The following is a 19771-nucleotide window of genomic DNA, read 5'->3' as shown; positions in this document are numbered from 1 at the left end:
TTGAGTTTGCGAAAGGGCCGAGAGCGCATCATGATCATGGTATGTTGTCATGCTCTCACATGACAGTTATGTCATGATTATCATGTTTGCAGCAGTTGTATACCTTCGTAATCCATTGACGTCACGTAACACCGAATTCGGTATATGTGGAGCTAGCAAACCGGCCGCGAGCACATTAGGAGCATGACATGTATACATGTTCTTTCATGACACATACCTCATATATATCATGTATGCCCCAGTCATATAGCTCCTTCATTCATTCTCGTGCCGTAATACCGAATTCGGCATATGTGAAGCTAGCGAAATTACCAAGAGCGTGACTTGTATACATGACTAGTCATAACATAGAAATCATGACATGCATCTCATGATTTCCACGTTAGGGTCCCTCACTTCTGTTTGCCTTGCAGTCATGTCATACCGTACCAGTTTTGCAAAATGTCACGTGAACGAAACCACCGCAAGAGCAGCAAGGCCATGAAAAGTAAATCATGACATTTATGCATGAATGTCATGTTTTTATGTTGTGACTAGCCATGTTCGTCGTACAGCCATGATGTGCCATACCAATTTTGGTATAGATCTCATTGTCGAAACGGCCAGAGGCGGCTAGATAGATAGATAGATAGATAGATAGATAGATAGATAGATAGATAGATAAAGTCTAAGTCACCGAAGTTCACTCAGAAATGCTTCATATTTGACATGTTATACTTCAGAATCCTATCCCCCTGCCCCCCTCTTCACGTCCTCCACTGTCTCGGTCCTTTGCGTGGCTAAATTTTTTTATTTCAGCCCGTATGCTGCTTGGTTTCAAGACATTGCTGCTTGGTTTCAAGACATTAAAAGAACAGAGTCTTAACAAAATAAGTACTATTTCACATGCTGGAGGAGGTTCAGTTGGAACTTCTGTATCACTGGTCAGATATATAGAGAGCTACTTTTTATTAGAGAAACAGAAATTTTAGCTAGCGTCTATATATAGTTTGCATGTATAGAAATGGGGGTGGGGACTAAAATATTTCAGGGGAGAGAAGAGAAATACGAAAGAAAATTGTAAATCAGATTGCTTTATTGCGTGATAGATAGATCCACCCGTGTATCGGTGAAATATCCAGCAGGATTAGCCCATCAGCACCTGGACGTGAAAGGATATATCGATTTCTCAAGCCCGAATACCTGCGAAATAACAACCATTTTTCAGTTAGCTCATTTTCAATCAAGTAAGAAAAATGTAAACTGTGTGATACATAAATATTGAAAGATCGGAGACTTTTAGTGAGCGACGCACTTTCGTTTTGTCAAGTAAGTCCTACACGGACGCCAGTAATGTGATGGTGAATAACAAGCGCATAAAAACGTTTCTTTCTAACTATTGTGACATGGCTAAAAGGAATTCCACGTTTTGAGTTTAAAATATTGACGTGCCCATCCTCAGATGACAAAGCTTTCGTAAACCAGAACACTATCTTGAAAGCTTCTTGCATTCATTGCGTAGGTGGTAATTTTTGTGTTTGGATTACTGTAGGCAATGTGTTATAATTGTATAGCTACTGTCATCGCCATTTCATGTCTATTGGCATCATGCAGGCAAGACGATGTGTAGTGTAGTGTAGCTTTTTATTCCAATGTATACAGAAAGTGAGAAAGGGAAGTTAGTGTGGCTAGGATTGATGTGCGAGGGTGGAATAAAAAAAGGAGACAAGAGAAGGTGAGAATCAGGGAAAAGAGACAAGAGAGGGTGAAGGTAATCATAGCATAGCCATGTATTACGTAAGGCAGGCGAAAAATCAATGTGTAGTAGAATGATGCATAATAAAATACAGCGCTGGGTGGCAAATAAGATGTTGGTAAATATAAGAAGGAAGGACTTGACAAAAGGGAGTGCCGTACTTCATGACGAGAGGTGAAAAAAAAGCGAGGAAAAGAAGTGGTTTTGGTAAGTGAAAAAGAAGGATAGGAGGATGCCGATAGAAACCAAGAGACCACAATTAAAGTTTTTTTTTCCATCACGGACGCCGAACTAGCTGCATGTTTTGAACCCTATTGCGCTTTCTTGGCCGCAAGTTGAAGCACTCTGAACGAGTTAACCAGAGTGAAAGAAAAAGATCGAGTATCGCATGATGAAATGGCACAACGAGAAAACTGGGCGAAAACAAGGTGAAGTAGACGAAACATTGATTTGCGGGGTTTAACGTCCCAAAACCACCATATGATTATGAGAGACGCCATAGTGAAGGGCTTCGGAAATTTCGACCACCTGGGGTTCTTTAACGTGCACCCAAATCTGAGCACACGGGCCTACAACATTTCCGCCTCCATCGGAAATGCAGCCGCCGCAGCCGGGATTCAATCCTGCGACCTTCAGGTCAGCAGCCGAGTACCTTAACCACTAGACCACCGTGGCGGAGCAAGTAGGCGAAACAAACAATATCAGCACTTGTTTGTTTCTACCTGCGCATTTGGGTAACTATATTGCTGTTTTTTCAGAGTTACAACCTCGCATCAATGTCTCGACATATCACTGTTTCTTCTAGACACCCTTCTGCGAAAGAACGACACACATGGGTGCTGCCACGAGACTTAACGTGAAGATGAACCCGCACTTTTCATTCCTTTGTTCCTCCTCACTTCTATGGTGCTCATGTCTTGCAACATGAAAGCACACTACCCCCGCCATCATCATCATCATTTTCAATATGATCACACCTACTGCAAGAACAAGTCCTTCCACTCGTATACGCAGTCCTGTGCTTGCTGCTGCCACTTTAAACCCGCAATCTTCCAACTCTCATCTGCCCACCTAACTTTCTTTCTCGCCTTCCATCGCTTGCCTTCTCTTTAAGTCCAGTCAGTCAGTCAGTCAGTCAGTCAGTCAGTCAGTCAGTCAGTCAGTCAGTCAGTCAGTCAGTCAGTCAGTCAGTCAGTCAGTCAGTAAGTCAGTCAGTCAGTCAGTCAGTCAGTCAGTCAGTCAGTCAGTCAGTCAGTCAGTCAGTCAGTCAGTCAGTCAGTCAGTCAGTCAGTCAGTCAGTCAGTCAGTCAGTCAGTCAGTCAGTCAGTCAGTCAGTCAGTTACCTTTATTAACCAGTGGTTATCCTGTCTCTGCGCTACGGGCCCAGCCAATGTTCGTTTCTTTTTATTGATTTCAACTATATCCTTAACCTCAGTTTGTTCCCGAACCTACTCTCTTTTCTTCTTGTCTCTTGAAGTTACTTCTATCATTTTCCTGGGCATCGCTCGCTGCGTCGTGTTCAATTTAAGCTGAACCTTCTTTGCAAGCCTCCAGGTTTCGGCTCCATAGGTAAGTGCCAACAAGATGCAGCTGTTATATACCTTCTTCTTGAGGGATAGTGGTAATCTCCGAGTTATCCTTTCAGAATGCTTACCGAATGTGCTCCACCCCATTCTTATTCTTTTAGTCACTTCAACCTTGTGGTTCGGCTCCGCAGTTACTACCTGTATTAAGAAGACGTACTTTGTTAAACTTCCAGTGCACTGCTGCATATCTAGAAGCGCTGTCCTCTTCCGAGGTTGTTTTACATTGCTTTCTCTTTCTGCAGAATAATTTCAGACCTGTCTTTATGCCCTCATCGTCTGATTCAGTAATCATAAATTGCAATTCGTCCCCTGAGTTCCTCAGCAATGCAATTTATTTGGTAAAGCGCGGGTTAATCAAGTACTCTTCGTTAACATTTATCTCTGCCTTTTCCTATTTTAGGCTCCTGAAAACCTTTTGTAAGCAGGAACCATTTTTAACGTTCTTGACAAGGTTGGCCTTGGCGGTCGAGTTTTTCGATGAATCGCTAGCAACTTGACATCAAGGTCATTCTTTATGTCAACCGACGATGACCAACTATACGACAATATACCAGCTGGGCGATTCTCCTAGGGGGAGTACCAAGTTCTGTTCTATTAAACCTCGCCCTCATTGAACTGATCGAGGAATTGCCAAGTCAAGTACGATCACTATGTTATGTTCATATACGCAGATGAGATATTTGTCAGGACATCAGCCATCACACACGTTCAGATACAAACGAGGCTTCAAAAAGTCACAGCTTTGTCGCAAAGGTGAAGCAACAAATAGGAAGAACATGCGCAGAATGGCAAGCAGACCGAAAGGTGCCCCGCGTTTCTCACACACAAATGACGCACAAAACGTGCTCACGGGTACAGATGAACGCGAATAAGCGTCTCAGTTGTTACTTTGCTGCGTGTGACAAGTGCGCCCTTTTCGCGAATGGAGACTGCAACAATTGCAGTGACCTTTGTGCGCACGGTTACTACAACAGAATCGTTCCTGAAAGCCCAAGGCCTGCCAAGACGTTCAATCCTCTCCACCGCGAAATAAGGGGCTGCGAGTGAGCGTCGCCCCCCCCTCTCTGCGGCGCGAAGTGTGCGTGGGAGGTGAGAGCGCGTGCCACCACGTCATGACGATGTGATGACACGCACTCATTGCCCTCATTTGCTGGTAATGCTGAAAACACCTGTCAGCTGCGATAAGTGGTAGATATGGATAGCTTGCCGTTTGAATGTTTAAGAAGGTGCTCCTATGTGGCTCAGTGGTTAACGCTTCGCGCTCATGACTGAGTGGTTGCAAGTTCGACTCCGCACGACGGAGTCTTTTTCTAGATTATTTTCTTTCTTGAGTTTACATACATTTAGACACGTATACATATACGGTGAGTGACACCCACGCCGGTGGCGAAATTCAGCCGAGAGTGTCTATATAATTGATATCGCAATAAACGCTGCAAGTTCAACAGCGAGCTATCTCGGCAAGCAAGGCCTCAAAATATAACCCCGGAAAATGCCCCTAGTGGTATTTACACGTAAATTAATGACGTACTACGCCATGTCAATTGAAGGGCGGAACATTCATAATGCCCGAACCCACAAATTTCTGGGTGTAATCATAGATAAAGGCCTTCGTGGAAGCCCACATGTGTTTTACATGAAGCAGCACCTGACAACAATCTGCCAAGCGTTCTAGATTCTTTGTGGAAAAACCTGGGACATGTCGGTAGACTCAGCGTTGGAAATGTACAGATCACTGTTTCTCGGTTTTTGGAGATACAGTCAGCTGTACCAATACTTGCGAGACTACTAATCGCACTCTGCAGGCTGTACAAACTCAAGCTCTCAAAGTCTGCCTTAGATTGCTGAAATGCGCGCTGACCGAAGCGACTATTTTAATTTCAGGAGACTATCCAGTACTGACTCACATTGTGGTGGAAGCCTTGAGAGCCCATTTGATGCATTTTTCTCGGGCTAGTGAAGGCGACGAAATCAGTCCTCAGTTTCTTGAAGGCAACGGATTTGGACCGGTGGTTATAGACTAATAGTGTTGTGATGACTGTGACGAGCAAGTTTGAGTTCGCGTGCTTTCCTATCTCTCCATGTTCAAACTACCCCATCTTTGACCCCAGTGTAAAGAAGCATACAAGCAGTTCTAGGCTGGTTAACCTTTCTGCTTTGTTTCCTTCCCTCTTGTTTTTTCCTACTCTAAGCACGCGATAAATAGCGTTAGGGAAATCGTACTCCTTGTTTTACACCCCTTTTTTATTTTGGTATTCCTTCACTTACACAGAGAGACAAAGGAGCTCTGACGAGTGCGTTTTCATGATATGCGTGTGCCACTGAACAGCAGGCACATTACTGTTGCGCACTTTTTACAGCATTCGTGTTGGTTGCAAGTTCACAGATTTATTTACTTTTGCAGTCACTGTATTTGTATGCTCCAACACAACCATTTCTTACATTTCTCATGTTGCGCGACGCTGCAAACCGTTGCTACTCTCCCAAATGTCACAAAAGCACCATTTTATGAGAGACACCGTAGATGAAGGCTCCGGAAATTTCAACCACCTGGGGTTCTTTAACGTGCAGCAAAATCTTAGCGAACGGGCCTACAGCATTTTCACCTCCATCAAACATGCCGCCGCCGTAGCAGGGCTTCGATAATGCTACCTGCGGGTCAGCAGCCGAGTACGTTAGCCACTAGACGTCTTTACAAAGGTAGTTCAGAAATATCGTGAAATGTTTCAGGAACAGCAACAAAGTGCAAAGCCACATTAGGAACGGCAAGCAGCTTAGTGCGTGGTAGCAAACCGTATGCCCCAATTTCTGTTTAACCTTCCTGCATTTCCCTTATTATATTCTCCCTGTCTCTCTTGAGCAAAAAACAAGCACGAAATTAGCATACATACAACGAGTGCAGACTAACAACTGTCACAGCTTGATACTTAAAGCGCGCTGTTCAAACAGAAAGAAAGACGCACTAAACGAGCGCACAAGTACACACAGAACTAGCGCGAACTGTCGCAATCGTTTCTGCGTCGCGTGTCAGCCGCGCACTCCTTCCGTAGGCACGGCCGTGGTAGCGTGCGAACTGACCTTCGTCCTCTTCCGTACAACGAGTTTGATAAGCTCGTGCGCTGGAGAGATCAAGCTACGAGCAGGCGGGGCTTTGTGGAGGCGACGACCATGAGAGCGTGCGAAACGCGAGCCCGTCGCGCCATCTCACCACTGATAACAAAAACGTGCAATAGTTTCGAAGCTTTGAGGATTGCCAAACGGTGCATGATGTATATAAATGGCTTTCCGTCAGCCTTTTACTCAACACACTCTCTGTGGCGTAGTTGTCAGCGCCGTGTGCTGAGAATCTTGAGGTTGCTGGTTCGACTCTGCGCAACAGATGCTTGCCTTGGGTTTTTTTCCTCAGCATTTTCTTAGTATATTTTTCCAAAGTCACTTCCGTGGTGGCAGTATGTCAGCGGAGCCGTGGTGGTCCCGGCACAAAACACTTTTATGTTAAAAGTGAGACATAGTTGAACTAAATGTACGTATATGCTGATGAGTCGGTTTTGTTCAGCAGCTCATAAAGTGCCGCCGTAGCCGCTTAAGAATACCTCACTGGAGAGCGTCGACGCTAGTGGGTAGTATTCTGTGCTTCAAAAGAAACTACTTATAAAGTGCCACTTGCGGAGTTAACCCTGCGGGAGAGAACTCCTAAGCAATCGGTGCATGCAATCAGACATTGTCACCATCAAGCTAGCAAGATGACATATTATACATCAACTACCCTGTCATATCAAGATTACTGGGAATCAATTAGCCTACGAGGCGGTCGGCTCCGCACTCGAAAGAACCGGGGTCGTTCTGAGCCCCTACGAAGGACTGATGCGGCAAGACAACTTTATCAGCTGGCTCGGTATCTTACGCGCACGTTGTGGTCGTCTACCAGCTTTCGAAGGTGTCAATTTTATGTACTGGGTCCTTCGCTCAAGCTACAGCTATACCATCGCAACCTTCTTGCTCTGATGCGACAATTTTAGGCCACATTCGCCTAGGTGTTGCAATTACAAAGGCGTACTGGCTTCGCATCGGTATGGTGGACACTTATACATGTGACTGCAGAGGCCATCGAACAGATTTTGTGCAGCTGCGCTTGCTACGACACCCAGCAATGCCTGTTCCTGATGGTTTCGAACCGAGTGAACTTCACACCATTTTCGGTACAGAAAAATCTAGGACCCTGGACGTGTACTTCGAGCCGAGGTGAAAATGGCGCGTACAGAAAAGAATGGACAGACACAAGCAAACAAACACAAGGTGTCATCCAATGGCAGATTCGGAGCACTTCTGGTAATACTTTTTTTTGTTTCATGCGGAGCAGGTATATTTCATTGGCAGATTGAGAATGCTCCTTAAATGTTCTACTGGCAGATCTGGAGCAGCTTCATCGCGGGGTCCACTCCACGGAGCAACTTCTTCTGCTCCACGAAAATCGGCGGACGCGTAGGAGTCCTTCCTAGGTACGGCTGACACAGAAGCTTAGCTAATGTTCCAGCCGCGCTCAGTCGTACCGTGCACGATTAACGTCCCCTATCTGTAGCTTGAGTCATTGCAGCTACACGGGTTCGGGCGAATAAGGCAACAGGCTAGGTCAACAAACAACACTTTATTGCTATGCGTTAGCAATAGCGCGTAAACGTTGCATAGAGACAACAAATAGCAAAGGTGTTGGTGCTTACACCTCGGACGTTGTCGTCTTTGGCTCGCAGGGGGTTCCGGGTCCGTCTTTCTCCTTTCGTGGCCGGTATCAGAGTGCGTCCACTTGTCGGCACGCTGATTTTTTTCACAATCGCGGTTTTCCTCTGCCCGACGAGGGTTTGTTTCTCGCTGAGGGAGTGAAATCCGTTATGTGCGCCGGGAAAGGAGGAATCGCGAGCGCCGGCCGCGGGATTGTTCCATTCCTTCGCAAGAGGCTTTCTTGACTCGTATCTTGAAGGGACAGACATTTCCTCGCGACTGGACTGTCGCGCTGCCGTGATAGAGAAAGAGTGGCTGGACACACGTGCTTCCCCACATCCTCCCTTCCTTAAGAAAGCCCCCGGACGACAGAGACTGAGACATGAGAACATTTTGTTATTCATCATCGAGGAAAGCTAGGATGGTGGGTTACAATCTGCACCCTCCTGCGATTGGCCCTCTATCGTGGTTGCCGCCAGTGCCCTCACTCGTTGTCGCTGCATTCAAAGTACCCCGACCACTGCTGCCGTGCCTACTAGCATCATGGCCAGTCATCACCAACGCTGTCACCTCCGCCGCCGTTACTGCCACTGCTGTCGCTTTCGCCGCTGTTACTGCAGCCGTGGATCTGGCGCTGGTAGCACTCTGGCCCGGGCCATGCCCCGTTGACCCCCGCCACACAGGTCATTGGTGGCGATTGAGGGTAGCCAGTCGGTGGCAGGTCTTGTTCAGCACTGGCCCCAGGCCACCCTCTCCAGCATAGTGTGGGCTGCAGCATCGGGTCATGGCTTCGGTTCTGCAGGCTCGAGAGTCATCTTCTGCGGGGCGTGCCATAGCCTCGCGGTAACAGAGGCCACAAGGATGCCAGGACAACCATGGATCGGCGAGGTAGGCTTGTCCTAGTGACAGCGGTTCCGAGGCAGCTGGCTCTCCTGGCTGGGCTGGCGGTTGGTCAACCTGGCGCCTCTTGTGTAAATATCAGGTGATGAGGGTGACGAGGTAGTGTGGAATTGCCGTTGCGTGGTTGGGTGGGGCCGTCGTGACGACATGAATGGTCTTGGAGGTGATCTAGTGGAAGGAGTGGTCTCCTTTTTGAGGTGTTCCGACGGCACTTCTTTCCCATTCGGCTCCCCATCTGCTCGTTGAAAGTCGACACAAAAAAAGTACAGGTTAACAATCGCACATGTGTTGCGCACGAACCCTTGCGCCTCACGGCAAACATATCAAACGCGGCCTGCCGTGGAGAGTTGTCTCTGCCTGTTACACAGGAAGTAACGAAGTTCTGGGCTCCTCACTCGGTGTCAAGCCCTCTCACCCGCCGCCTGCGGCCTCCTGTGACACGTAGCGTTTCATGTCACATACGTGTACCAGTCCGCCGCTTGGTCTGCCTTTTATAATCGTGAGCTGATAAATGAGCGAGGAAACTTTCTCTCGGTACGACCCAGCCAGTCGAACACCTTTCGACAAAATGAATCATTCTGCTGAGCTTCTAACAGTTCCCGTCTGCTGAAAACAATCTCTGCGCTAAGAAGCCTCTACGTGATTCACGATTTTGCCTTGAACTAACATTTACTCCGCTGTTTTCGTTAGCGCGAGTGTCTGGCTCTTGGTTCGTTCCGAGTTAGTCGCCTGACTTGCCTCGTATCGGACTGGAGAACGCGATAGTGCGTTGGCGGCGGCACTGTTCTTACCCTTGCAGTAGCTAACGGTGAAGTCGTAACGCTGCATCAGCAATGCCCAACGCGCCAGGTGGCCACTTAGTTCGTTCAAGTGCCTCAACCACCTGAGTGCCATGTAGTTAGTCTCAATCACAAACGCAACTCCGCCGATGTAAAAGTCAAACTTACGGAGAGCAAAGACTATCGCCAGACACTCTTTCTCGGTTACCAAGTAGTTCGTCTCCGCCGGCGTCAACGAACAGCTCGCGAACGAAGTCGGTCTGAGGGCACCTCCATGCTCCTGAATCAGAATTGCTCCCAAGCCGAGGTTGCTTGCGGCTGTGTGAATCATTAACTCCCTGTTCAAATTGTGTAGCTACTGCGGAGCCGTGTTGGCCAGCAGCTTTGTGAGGTGACGCAGTGCGGCCTCCTGCTCTTGGCTCCATGCCCAACACTCGTCCTTCTCAAGAGCTTCGTCAAAGTGGCCTGCACTGCCGCGCAATCTGTACTTAACTGGCGATAAATGTTCACCATCCCCAGAGAGTGCCCCAGCTCACCGATATTGTGCGGCGTTGGATAACTGGCTATCGCTTCAAGCTTACCCTTGTCTGGCAAAATGCGACCCTCGTCAAGCATGAATTCCAATAGTGTTAATCGGGTCGCTGCTATCTGAGCTTTGTTCGGGTTCAAATTGATGCCAGCAGACCTCAGCCTTTCAAGAACGTCTCTCGAATGGGGCTAGCACTCCTGTGACGCTTTGGAGTAAACCACTGAGTCGTCTAGATATGCGAATGCGTGCTGCCACTTTGCGTGTCCTAGAACAAAGTCCATTAGCCTCTGATACGTAGCGGGAGCTCCCTACAAGCCAAAAGACATTCTCCTGAATCGAGAAAGTCCTCTGTAGCATGTGAAAGCCGATTTCTCTGTATCCCGCTCGTCCATCTTAACCTGAAAGTACCCACGGCTGGCATCGAGCGTAGTAAAGTACTTCGCCCCGCCTAGGTTAGTTAGATACTAGCGATGAAAAGGAGGGAAGCGGGTACGCGTCCTTCTTCGTAACCTTATTCAGCCTGCGGTAGTCTACACAAAGGCGATATGTATCATCTTTCTTTGGGACTAGAACTACCGGGAAAACCCACGGGCTGTTAGACCTCTTAACTACGCCTGTGGCGATGAGTCTGTCCGAGGCGGCGTCAAGGGCTTTCCGCTTAACCAAGCTGATCGGTGCTACAAACTTCTTTCGAGTTATCGTTAACTCGATTAGCGCTGCGGGTGAGTCTATGGCGTCACTTGTGTGACAGACTGAGGGTGCAAGTGATCCAAACGCATTTGTGGATTACTGATCGCCGTGCGGTGTCCGATGTGGTTCACCGGTGGCGCCGTCCGTTTCCCGAATCACGCGTTTGCTCCCGAGCCGGTGTGTGGTAGCATTTGCGGGCAATGTGCCCCGGCGTGCCGCAGCGATAGCAAGGCCCATAGAAACCACGCCGGCTCGATTGTAAACGCCTCGATCAGGTGGTCCTCGCTCCGGGTCGCGCCACTCGTTAGGCCTAGTGTCGGCAGCGCACTGCCGTGGGATGTCACGCGAGGGAGCAGCGTGGGTAGTACGGAGTGCGTGGGCTTAAGGGTCCAAAGCATGGTCTGACAGCTCCCAAACGCGTGGTACATTCTCATCAGCGAACGATGCTGACGCGTTACCCCTAAAGGCTTCTGAAGCTACCGCGCTGCCATTCCACGCACAGCGAGGCTCGATTGACTGCGCTGCGGGCGGAGGTGGGTGATACGATCGCGCTGCGAGGACGTCTCCATGTATGCGCGTCACCTCGGTGGCGAGCTCTTCTAGGTTTGCGAACTTGCATCCCCTGAAGTACACCGCAAAAGTAGGGTGCGCTTGTCACGTAACGCGCTCGACGTTTTCTGCGGTGGTGGCATGAGGGTTAGCGCCTACATACGTACTTCCATACATACTCCATGCAAACTCCAGCAAGGATTTGTCCGGATGCTGAGTGCGTAGCTTTGATTTCCTCCGCAAACGCCCCTCATAATTAGCCAGCAGAAATTCACTGCGGAAACTGTCGCGGAACTCTTCTAACGTGCGGGCGGGATGTCCGATTGGTCAAAGCCATCGTGCCACTTGCTCCGTAAGTGACACTGGGACCGCACCATGACCGGGACCACGCGCTCGAGTACTTCGGCGTCAGAAAGCGCCGTCGCCTGCTTATAATGGAGCAACCGGTCGAGATACTCGTTGGCGTTCTTGCATTCGTGGTAGCTAGGGTAGGTAGGCATGTCTACCTTGACACGTGGTCACACAGTCTGCACGGGCGCCTGCGCTGTGTTTTGCAGGGCGCACACAAGGCTTTGCATAACTGATAGCGCATTCTCTAAGAGTACCTCGCTCAAGGGCCGACTGCTGCCCGCACACTCACCTACAGCCACGGTGTGTGTCGAAGCAACTTGTACCAGCGCCTCTCTGTTCGCATCTCGAGCTGACGGAGTGCCTGGGGCGTGGCGCTCTCCGTTGTCGGGGTAATCTCTCCTAACGCGGTCTCTGCACCCTTCTGGTCGTCGCGCATGAAACGACCAATGTTTACGCTGTCGTAAACTCCTAACAGTGTCCCCACGTTAGCCAAAGAATGCCGCTCTGCGACAGCATTGAAAAATCTTGGAATTCCGACTTGGCTGTTGTCCTGTGTCTGGTGGAGCGTTGGTAGTCGCTCGCGTCCACGAAGATAGCCGCGTTGCCAAATTCGTCACGTTGGTTGCCAGATGTAGAGGGTTCGTTCTATGTACGGCTGATAAAGAAGCCTAATGTTCCGGCCGCACACATACCGTGCACGACTAACCTCCCGTATCCTTAGCTTTAGTCATCGCAGCAACACGGTTTCGGGCAAATAACGCAACAGGCTAGGTCAACAAAAAACACTTTCTTGATATGCGTTAACAATGGCGCGTAAATGTCGTGTAGAGACTACAGATAACAAAGGTGTTGACGCTTAAGGTTTGCGCACACCGGCTACTATCAGCGGTCGCACGACCATTTGCGACTGGCGACCGAAAAGCGACTTCTGTTTTCACCAGCAGAGGCTGCAAGCAAGCGACAAGAAGTCTCAAAACCAGGTAGTCACGTCCGGATCTCGTTATGAACGAGAACTCTGGAGATGGAAACTGGAGCTGATTAGCTGATCGCTGCTGGCAGAGTGAGCAGAGCAAACCGAGCGCGCCACATTTATTGTTTTCGTCTATTCTCGCACAGTGTTCCCAGCAGCGTCGAGGAGTTCGATTCAAGCGAAGAACAACAGATTGTCATGGCCCTGTTGCACTATGCCGTGGTGTCAGCGCTGACATCACAGTAGCCTCCAAACGAACAAAAAAAAAAACTGGTGGGGGTGTGACCTTCTCTGCGCTTGCGAGAGTTGGCCGGCCATGCAAGACTCCTACCTCCCGAGCTGCGCTGAGATGACGAGGACTATTTACGAAAGTAATACGTATTCAGAAACGCTCCAGGGAACTTGGCTTGCCAAAACCTCCAATGCAGCACAAACGTGTATCGAACATGGGGTCTTAAGGCGGTGCTAAGGCATAAAGCACAAATGCGGTCCAAATCCGCTGCATTGAAGGCGGTGTAAGGTTAAGTTCAAGACAAAAAACGAGTCTGAATACGGGGAACGACGAGGCACAATTAATTTTCTCATTATTTTGACTGTGTTTAGCTGCTTGCGAATGCCGCCAAGTAAAATCGACACTTTGCCTGAGCTGCCGTGCCGCGCCATCTCCAAGCCAAGTACACCGTGGCGGCCATGGTGCCACAGACCAAGAGGAACGCACTCGTTTATATCTGGCGGCAGGAGGCCAGCGCAATGAAAAAAAACAAAAAAAAAACAAAAATTGAGCATCGCTGATTGGTTTGAGCAGCTTTGCGACTGCAGTCGCGCGATTGAATAGTCGGTCAGGAAGCGACCAGCCAAAGCAGTCGCTTTGCGACCGTTTGCGATCACGGCTAATCGCCGGTGTGAATCAACCATTACACCTCTGTCGTTGTCGTCCTTGGCTCGCAGGGGGTTCCGGGTCCGTCCTTCTTTCGTGGCTGGTGTCAGGGCACGTCCGCTCATCGGCAAGCTGCTTTTCTTCACCGTTCCGGTTTTCCTCTCCCTAACGAGGGTTTGTTCCGTCACTGAGGGAATGAAACCCGTTTTGTGCGCCGGAAAAGGAGAAATCGCGAGCGCCGGCCGCAGGGGTATTCCAGCCCTTCGCAAGAGGCTTTATTGACTCGTATCTCGAAAGGGCAGACACTGGACTGTCACGCTGCCGTAAAAGGGAAATAGGTTGGGTGCACGTGCTCCCCCACAGATTCGACCGGATGTCGCAAGCACCCTGTGGCTTGAAACGGTGCCAACTTTGGGCGCGCCAACAGACGCTGGTCGCGTCGATTGCGCTTCTCGTCGGAGGTCACGTTTTGCTAGCATAGCGTCACTGCGTCCATCGTGCCCACTCATGCAAGCAGAGAGATGCGCGCATCGCGTTTCATTTTGACCACGCCATTTGTACAGAGGGAGCGTGTATGTTCCATTGGTAGAGTCCATCCTGTTGTTCTCCGCCAGTATGGAGGGCTCCGGAACTGAGTTCCTCAGCCACACTGGATCTGCGAATCGATGACACCAACAGACAAAGGTGCTGACTGAAAACGAAATGGCAGCATATCCACGGAGTGAATGATGGAGAAAGGGGCGAAGCATTCGTCCGTCCATTCATTCTTGCTTCCGTCCGTCTATGCGTCCGTCTGTGTGACCGTCCATGCGTCTATCCACCCGCCTGTGCGTGCGTCTGTTCGTGCGTCCGCCCCTGCGTTCGTCCATGCATCCACACCTGCGTCCGTTCATGCGTCCATCCATGCATCTGTCTGTGTGTCCGCTCGTCCATCTATTGAACACTCCAAGTACCACCATCTCGCATCTTTTCGTCATATATTCATCATATAGAAGCACCGCTATCCAGCGGACATTCCAAGGACTAAACGAGAGGTGGCACACACACACTTTTTTACGGCTTGCGCTTCGGGTTTACTTCCCACCTTTAACCACCTCGAGTTCACGGTATATACTAGTTCATTTTATTCATGGCACTGCCGCTGAACGCTCGCTAAACCTTTCTAAAACTAAGGAGGTTACACCCAATCGAGTATAACGTAGCAACCCTTTCTTGTCAGATAGTGCTCAACGTACATGCCAATGGTTGCTAATGGGGATCACAGCGTGCGCGCCAACTAAAAGACGAATGCTCCTGTCTCTCATTCCCCCTTAGCAGCCATTGGCATGTACATTGAGCACTATTTTTTATTTTTCAACAACGCACAGAAAAAATCTCTCACCGGCATCACCTTGGAGGTGAAAATGTTATACTTGTTACACACTACAATAGCTACGAGGGACGAATTGGTGCCGCTATAAAGAGCTTCGCCCCTAAAAAATGCCCCAACTTCCCTGAAAGGAATTATGAGGAAATGTGAATGCATTGCGTAACGGCCATAACGGCGTTTCGCACGTGAGAATTCCGCATTATAATAATGTTTTCTTTTAAAATTGGAGCATTTCTCACTGAACTTCGTCAATTTTGAGCATGTCTATCTATCTATCTATCTATCTATCTATCTATCTATCTATCTATCTATCTATCTATCTATCTATCTATCTATCTATCTATCTATCTATCTATCTATCTATCTATCTATCTATCTATCTATCTATCTATCTATCTATCTATCTATCTATCTATCTATCTATCTATCTATCTATCTATCTATCTATCTATCTATCTATCTATCTATCCGCCTACGCCTTTTAGCTCTCCTGGCTGTTTCGCTAATCGTATCGATACCAAACATGGTATGGTATAAAATGACTCTATGGCGAGCATAAGTGACTAGCCATAACATGAAAATCATGACATGATTGTTATAAATGTTATGATTTACATTTTGTGGTCTTGCAGCTGTTGGGGTGGTTTCGTTCACATGGCATGATGCAAAACTGGCATGATATGACAAGACTGCACGGCGAACACATGTGGCAGGCCCTAACGTGGAACCCGTGAAATGCATGCCATGTAATGTCATGCTTATCATGACTACGCCATACGATCATGGCGTGCTCGCAGTCGTTTTGCTTGTTTCACGTGTACCAAATTTGGTATTACGTGACGTGAATGAATGACGAAGGTATATGACTGATCTAAAAATGATAATCATAAGATGCGTTTAATGTAATCACATGACTACATAACAGGCTCATGATGCACTCGCGGCCGTTTCGCTAGCTTCACATACGCCAAATTAGGTATTACGTAATGTGAATGAATGATGAAGGTATGTGACTGGTGCAGACATGAAAATCATGAGACGCGTGTCATGTAAGAACATAAGTGCATGCTACACTAAAGGCACCAATACACTTCGACGTGACCCAGCGTGCGTGCGAACCAGCGTTAGTTTCGTGGCGTCACGCCGGCGATGCCATGCCAAGCGCTGCGCTGCGTTGCTTTGACGCAGGCGCGTTAGAGCACACCCGGCATCCCTCCGTCGCGAAGAGAGACAGACGCGCCTACTGGCGCTGGCGGGCGGCTGGTCCAAGGGGCTTTGGCTGGTCGCGCCTGCCGCGCCTGGCGTCACGCTATGCAGCGCTCTCGTTTCGCTAGCGTAGCGTCACTGCGCCCAGTGTGCGCGTGAGTAAACGTTACTTAGGAGTATCTTGGGCCCTTCATAATGCGCCTGCGGCCGTTTCGCTAGCTCTACATATCCCAAATTTGGTGTTACGTGACGTATATGGATGACAAAGGTATATGACAGGTCCAAACATGATAATCATGATATGCGTGTCATGTGAAACTTGAGTACATGCTACGTTCAAAGCGTGCTGGTGGCCGTTTCGCTAGCTCAAAATATACCAAAGTTGATATTGCGTGACGCGAATAGACGACGAAGGTAAATGACACGTCCCAACATGATACGCATGGCATGCGTGTCTACTAACACTTCACTATAGGCTACGCTCATAGCACGCTCACGACCGTTTCATTAGCTCAGCATATGCCAAATTTGGTATAAGGTGACGTGAATAGATGACGAAGGTAAATGACACGTCGAAACGTGATAATAATGACATATGTAAGCGCTCCATCGCTTGACTACCATAATAGAAATCAGCTGTTTGACGTCAAGCACGTGTCTAAAGTTGTATTATCATATATAGTTTTTCATTCTTACGTGTATCTAGATATTCTTAGCCTAGTCAATATATATTCCAGTTGGCAGTCAGCACCCGTTCTTGTTTCGCCTTTCTTCAACCTGTGTTTGCGCTGTATTTCAACGTGATAGCGCTAAAGAGCTCGTTTTTCCGAAATTTCGATGTCGGCATCAGCATCTTTGATATTGAGCGAAAAATCATCTAATGCGTGACTGAAAAATCACGGCCGATGCAAAAATTTCATTACATGAAAGAAAGAGCCCTGAATCAGAGTAAGGACAGAGCCGGGGTTGTTAGAATTTGTGGTGGGGATCGAACCCGGGTCGTTTGCGTGGAAAGTCCATGCTCTACCACATAGCCACACGTCTGTTTGTGAAAACAGTGAAAGTAGTTTTCATGCTTCACTGACACGCCCATACTGTATATATAAAATGCAACATAAAATATTGCATTCATATAGCGTGGCTAGCATTCATTGCCAAAGGCATCAGAATATGTGATAATCACAATGACTCTATTGTTGAATGTCGGCGCCCTACTACAACAAGCGCACTCGCTATGGTGCCTATTCCCTTAAGGCCACTTAGTGGGTGCATATCAAACTCAAAAAGGTTTCATGCACAAAGTGTTTGAAGTACGCACTGAAAACAGCATGTCGCTATCGCATTCAACTTCTAAAGGTCAAGCTTTACGGTCCCCTAATTCTTTATATGTTTAATACTAAGACAGTTTTTTATTCCCTTATTCAAGGAGCCCAAAAAATACGTTGACAAACCTGATCAAGCTGATGACCCAGAAGACGATCTAGAAGGTGATCCCAATGTTAGAGATGACCCTAGACCTGACGAAGAAGATGATGGTGTTCCAGGACGACCTCCTGGACGACGCCGGGGAAGAGGTAATACATCAACTGACGAGGAAGATGATCCAGAAGGTGTTCCAGGAATAGGTGCTGCTGCTCCAGGTAAAGGAGGAGGCATTCCTGGAGATGATTCAGAAGATGACCCAGAAGATGTTGCAGGACCAGATCCTGGAGGTCGCACGGGGAGAGGTAATAGTTCAACTGATGAAGAAGATGATCTAGAAGGTATTCCAGGAACAGGTCCACGACGAGCTGGAGAGGGAGATCCTGGAGATGACCCTGAAGATGAAGGTGTCCCAGGAACAGGTCCTGGACGAAGCATTGGAAATGCTCTTCGACCAGGTTGAGCTCCTCGAGCAGGTTGTCCTCTTATACGCATGAGAAGACCGGCAAAGCAACCGGGAACTGCACAGTAGGGAGGAGCTATGCCGGGGCGTCTAGTTGGGGTTGCATTGACACAGAACTGACCACCATTTTGCAGCTCTGAATTAAGGCAGACAAATGTGGCGAAAAAGACCAAAACATGGATGCTCGGAAGCTTCTCCATGGCAATGTAACCACAATGACTTCTTGTTCAGGATTGTGCGCGGACACGCTTAAATACACTTCCAAAGAGTAAGCACGTATCGATAAAAATAATCATGACACTTTTACTTCTAACATTTTGTTTAGGCGGCTCGCTGTCTGATGTTGACAAATGGCAATGTATGACAAGAGTGATCGCTTGAATTTGCACAACCTGAGCGCTAGCGAAATATTAGGTCCATTTGCAATTCTCTGTACTGACAAAAGCGTTAAATAATAATGAGTGTGCTCGTTATCACCGATTTGATGATGAAAATAGCGAGATAGCTGATAAAGAACGGTTTCTGTGAAGTACGCGTTCATTATTGTCATTTTTCTTCAGCGTGTCACAAGTTTAAAATGCGATAGGCGTAAAAATAATGAGGGTGCAGCTGAAAGGCGCTGAAAGCTTTGGCACATCACGTCATTGTGTCCGTGGTTATGATCTGTCAAAACCTAGCCAATGCGTCATTCATCCACAGTCTGCAAACTATTGGGACTTACCACGTATGAGTGTAGAACCAAGTACCTTCAAAAGAAAGGTATAGCACCACCTATTAGCATAGCTTTTGCAAACGTGTCTCCATGTTCACATAAACCTTTAAGCTTGTTGACGATATCTTGCGCAGTGTAGACCCAGAGAAGAAGCTATTCCGATCGGTCTTGATTTTTCAAGTGCTTTCGACCATTCGTCGCATGGCAAATAAATTGAAAGCTCAAACGTTTTCTGGTATAGTACCCATTCTAAAATGCACAATACCATAAGCTTTTTATTCGCACTCAGTTTCAAGAAGTGAGATTGAGTGAGTTTAAAGTTATTTTAGGATCTTTGCTTTAACAAGGAAACGCTTGATTATAAGCTCAGTAGTGAGATAAAAAAACTATTTCGAATGACTAAATGAAAAGTTCAAAACAAATCTTAAGCTTTTTCGGAAGTATTTGGAAGTATTGGTATTTAAAAGCGGTGCGAATCAAGTCATCTTGACATTCCAGACATCGTTTGAAATAACAAAGTAGTCACGGGTGTATTCCTTCCAGTTAAATACGACAGTTTAACGACCCCTGTTACCAATGGGCTGCCTATGGCGCTAGGTCGAACGCAGCGTTGCCGGTGTCGAAGAGCTGTTGAGGCAATTGAACGGAACCAAACCAGTTGGTCCTGATGGTATCTCACCACGCGTGCTAAAGCGCTGCGCTGCGACCACGTCCTTTCACCTGTTTTTTTTTCTTTACGCTCTGGCTCTGCGCCGCTGAATTCTTACGACTAGGAGAAAGCACACAATGTGCGACCTAATAAAGGTGGTTTGAGAAAATATGTCCAAGATTATTAGCCTGTTTCCCTGACATGTGTTGTATGCAAATTAGCAGAACGAATTAGTTACTCAGTCATCATCTTTCACCTCTCAAAGAAC

At 47.9% G+C, this 19771-nt stretch overlaps 1 long non-coding RNA gene across 1 annotated transcript; it reads right to left on the bottom strand.

Moving 5' to 3' along the window:
* Positions 1–1057: 1057 nt before the first annotated feature.
* On the bottom strand, positions 1058–18351 carry LOC142817933 (uncharacterized). The gene is made up of 2 exons (XR_012895426.1): positions 17709–18351; positions 1058–1182 (listed from the first exon to the last, which is right to left on the bottom strand). It is a non-coding gene; the product is annotated as an uncharacterized LOC142817933 (long non-coding RNA).
* Between the last annotated feature and the right edge of the window lie 1420 nt (positions 18352–19771).

Source organism: Rhipicephalus microplus, chromosome 5, assembly GCF_043290135.1.
Source record: "Rhipicephalus microplus isolate Deutch F79 chromosome 5, USDA_Rmic, whole genome shotgun sequence".
NCBI classification, from domain to species: Eukaryota; Metazoa; Arthropoda; class Arachnida; order Ixodida; family Ixodidae; genus Rhipicephalus; species Rhipicephalus microplus.
Note: the sequence above shows the minus strand (reverse complement) of the source record. Positions and strands in the feature narration are given on the sequence as shown.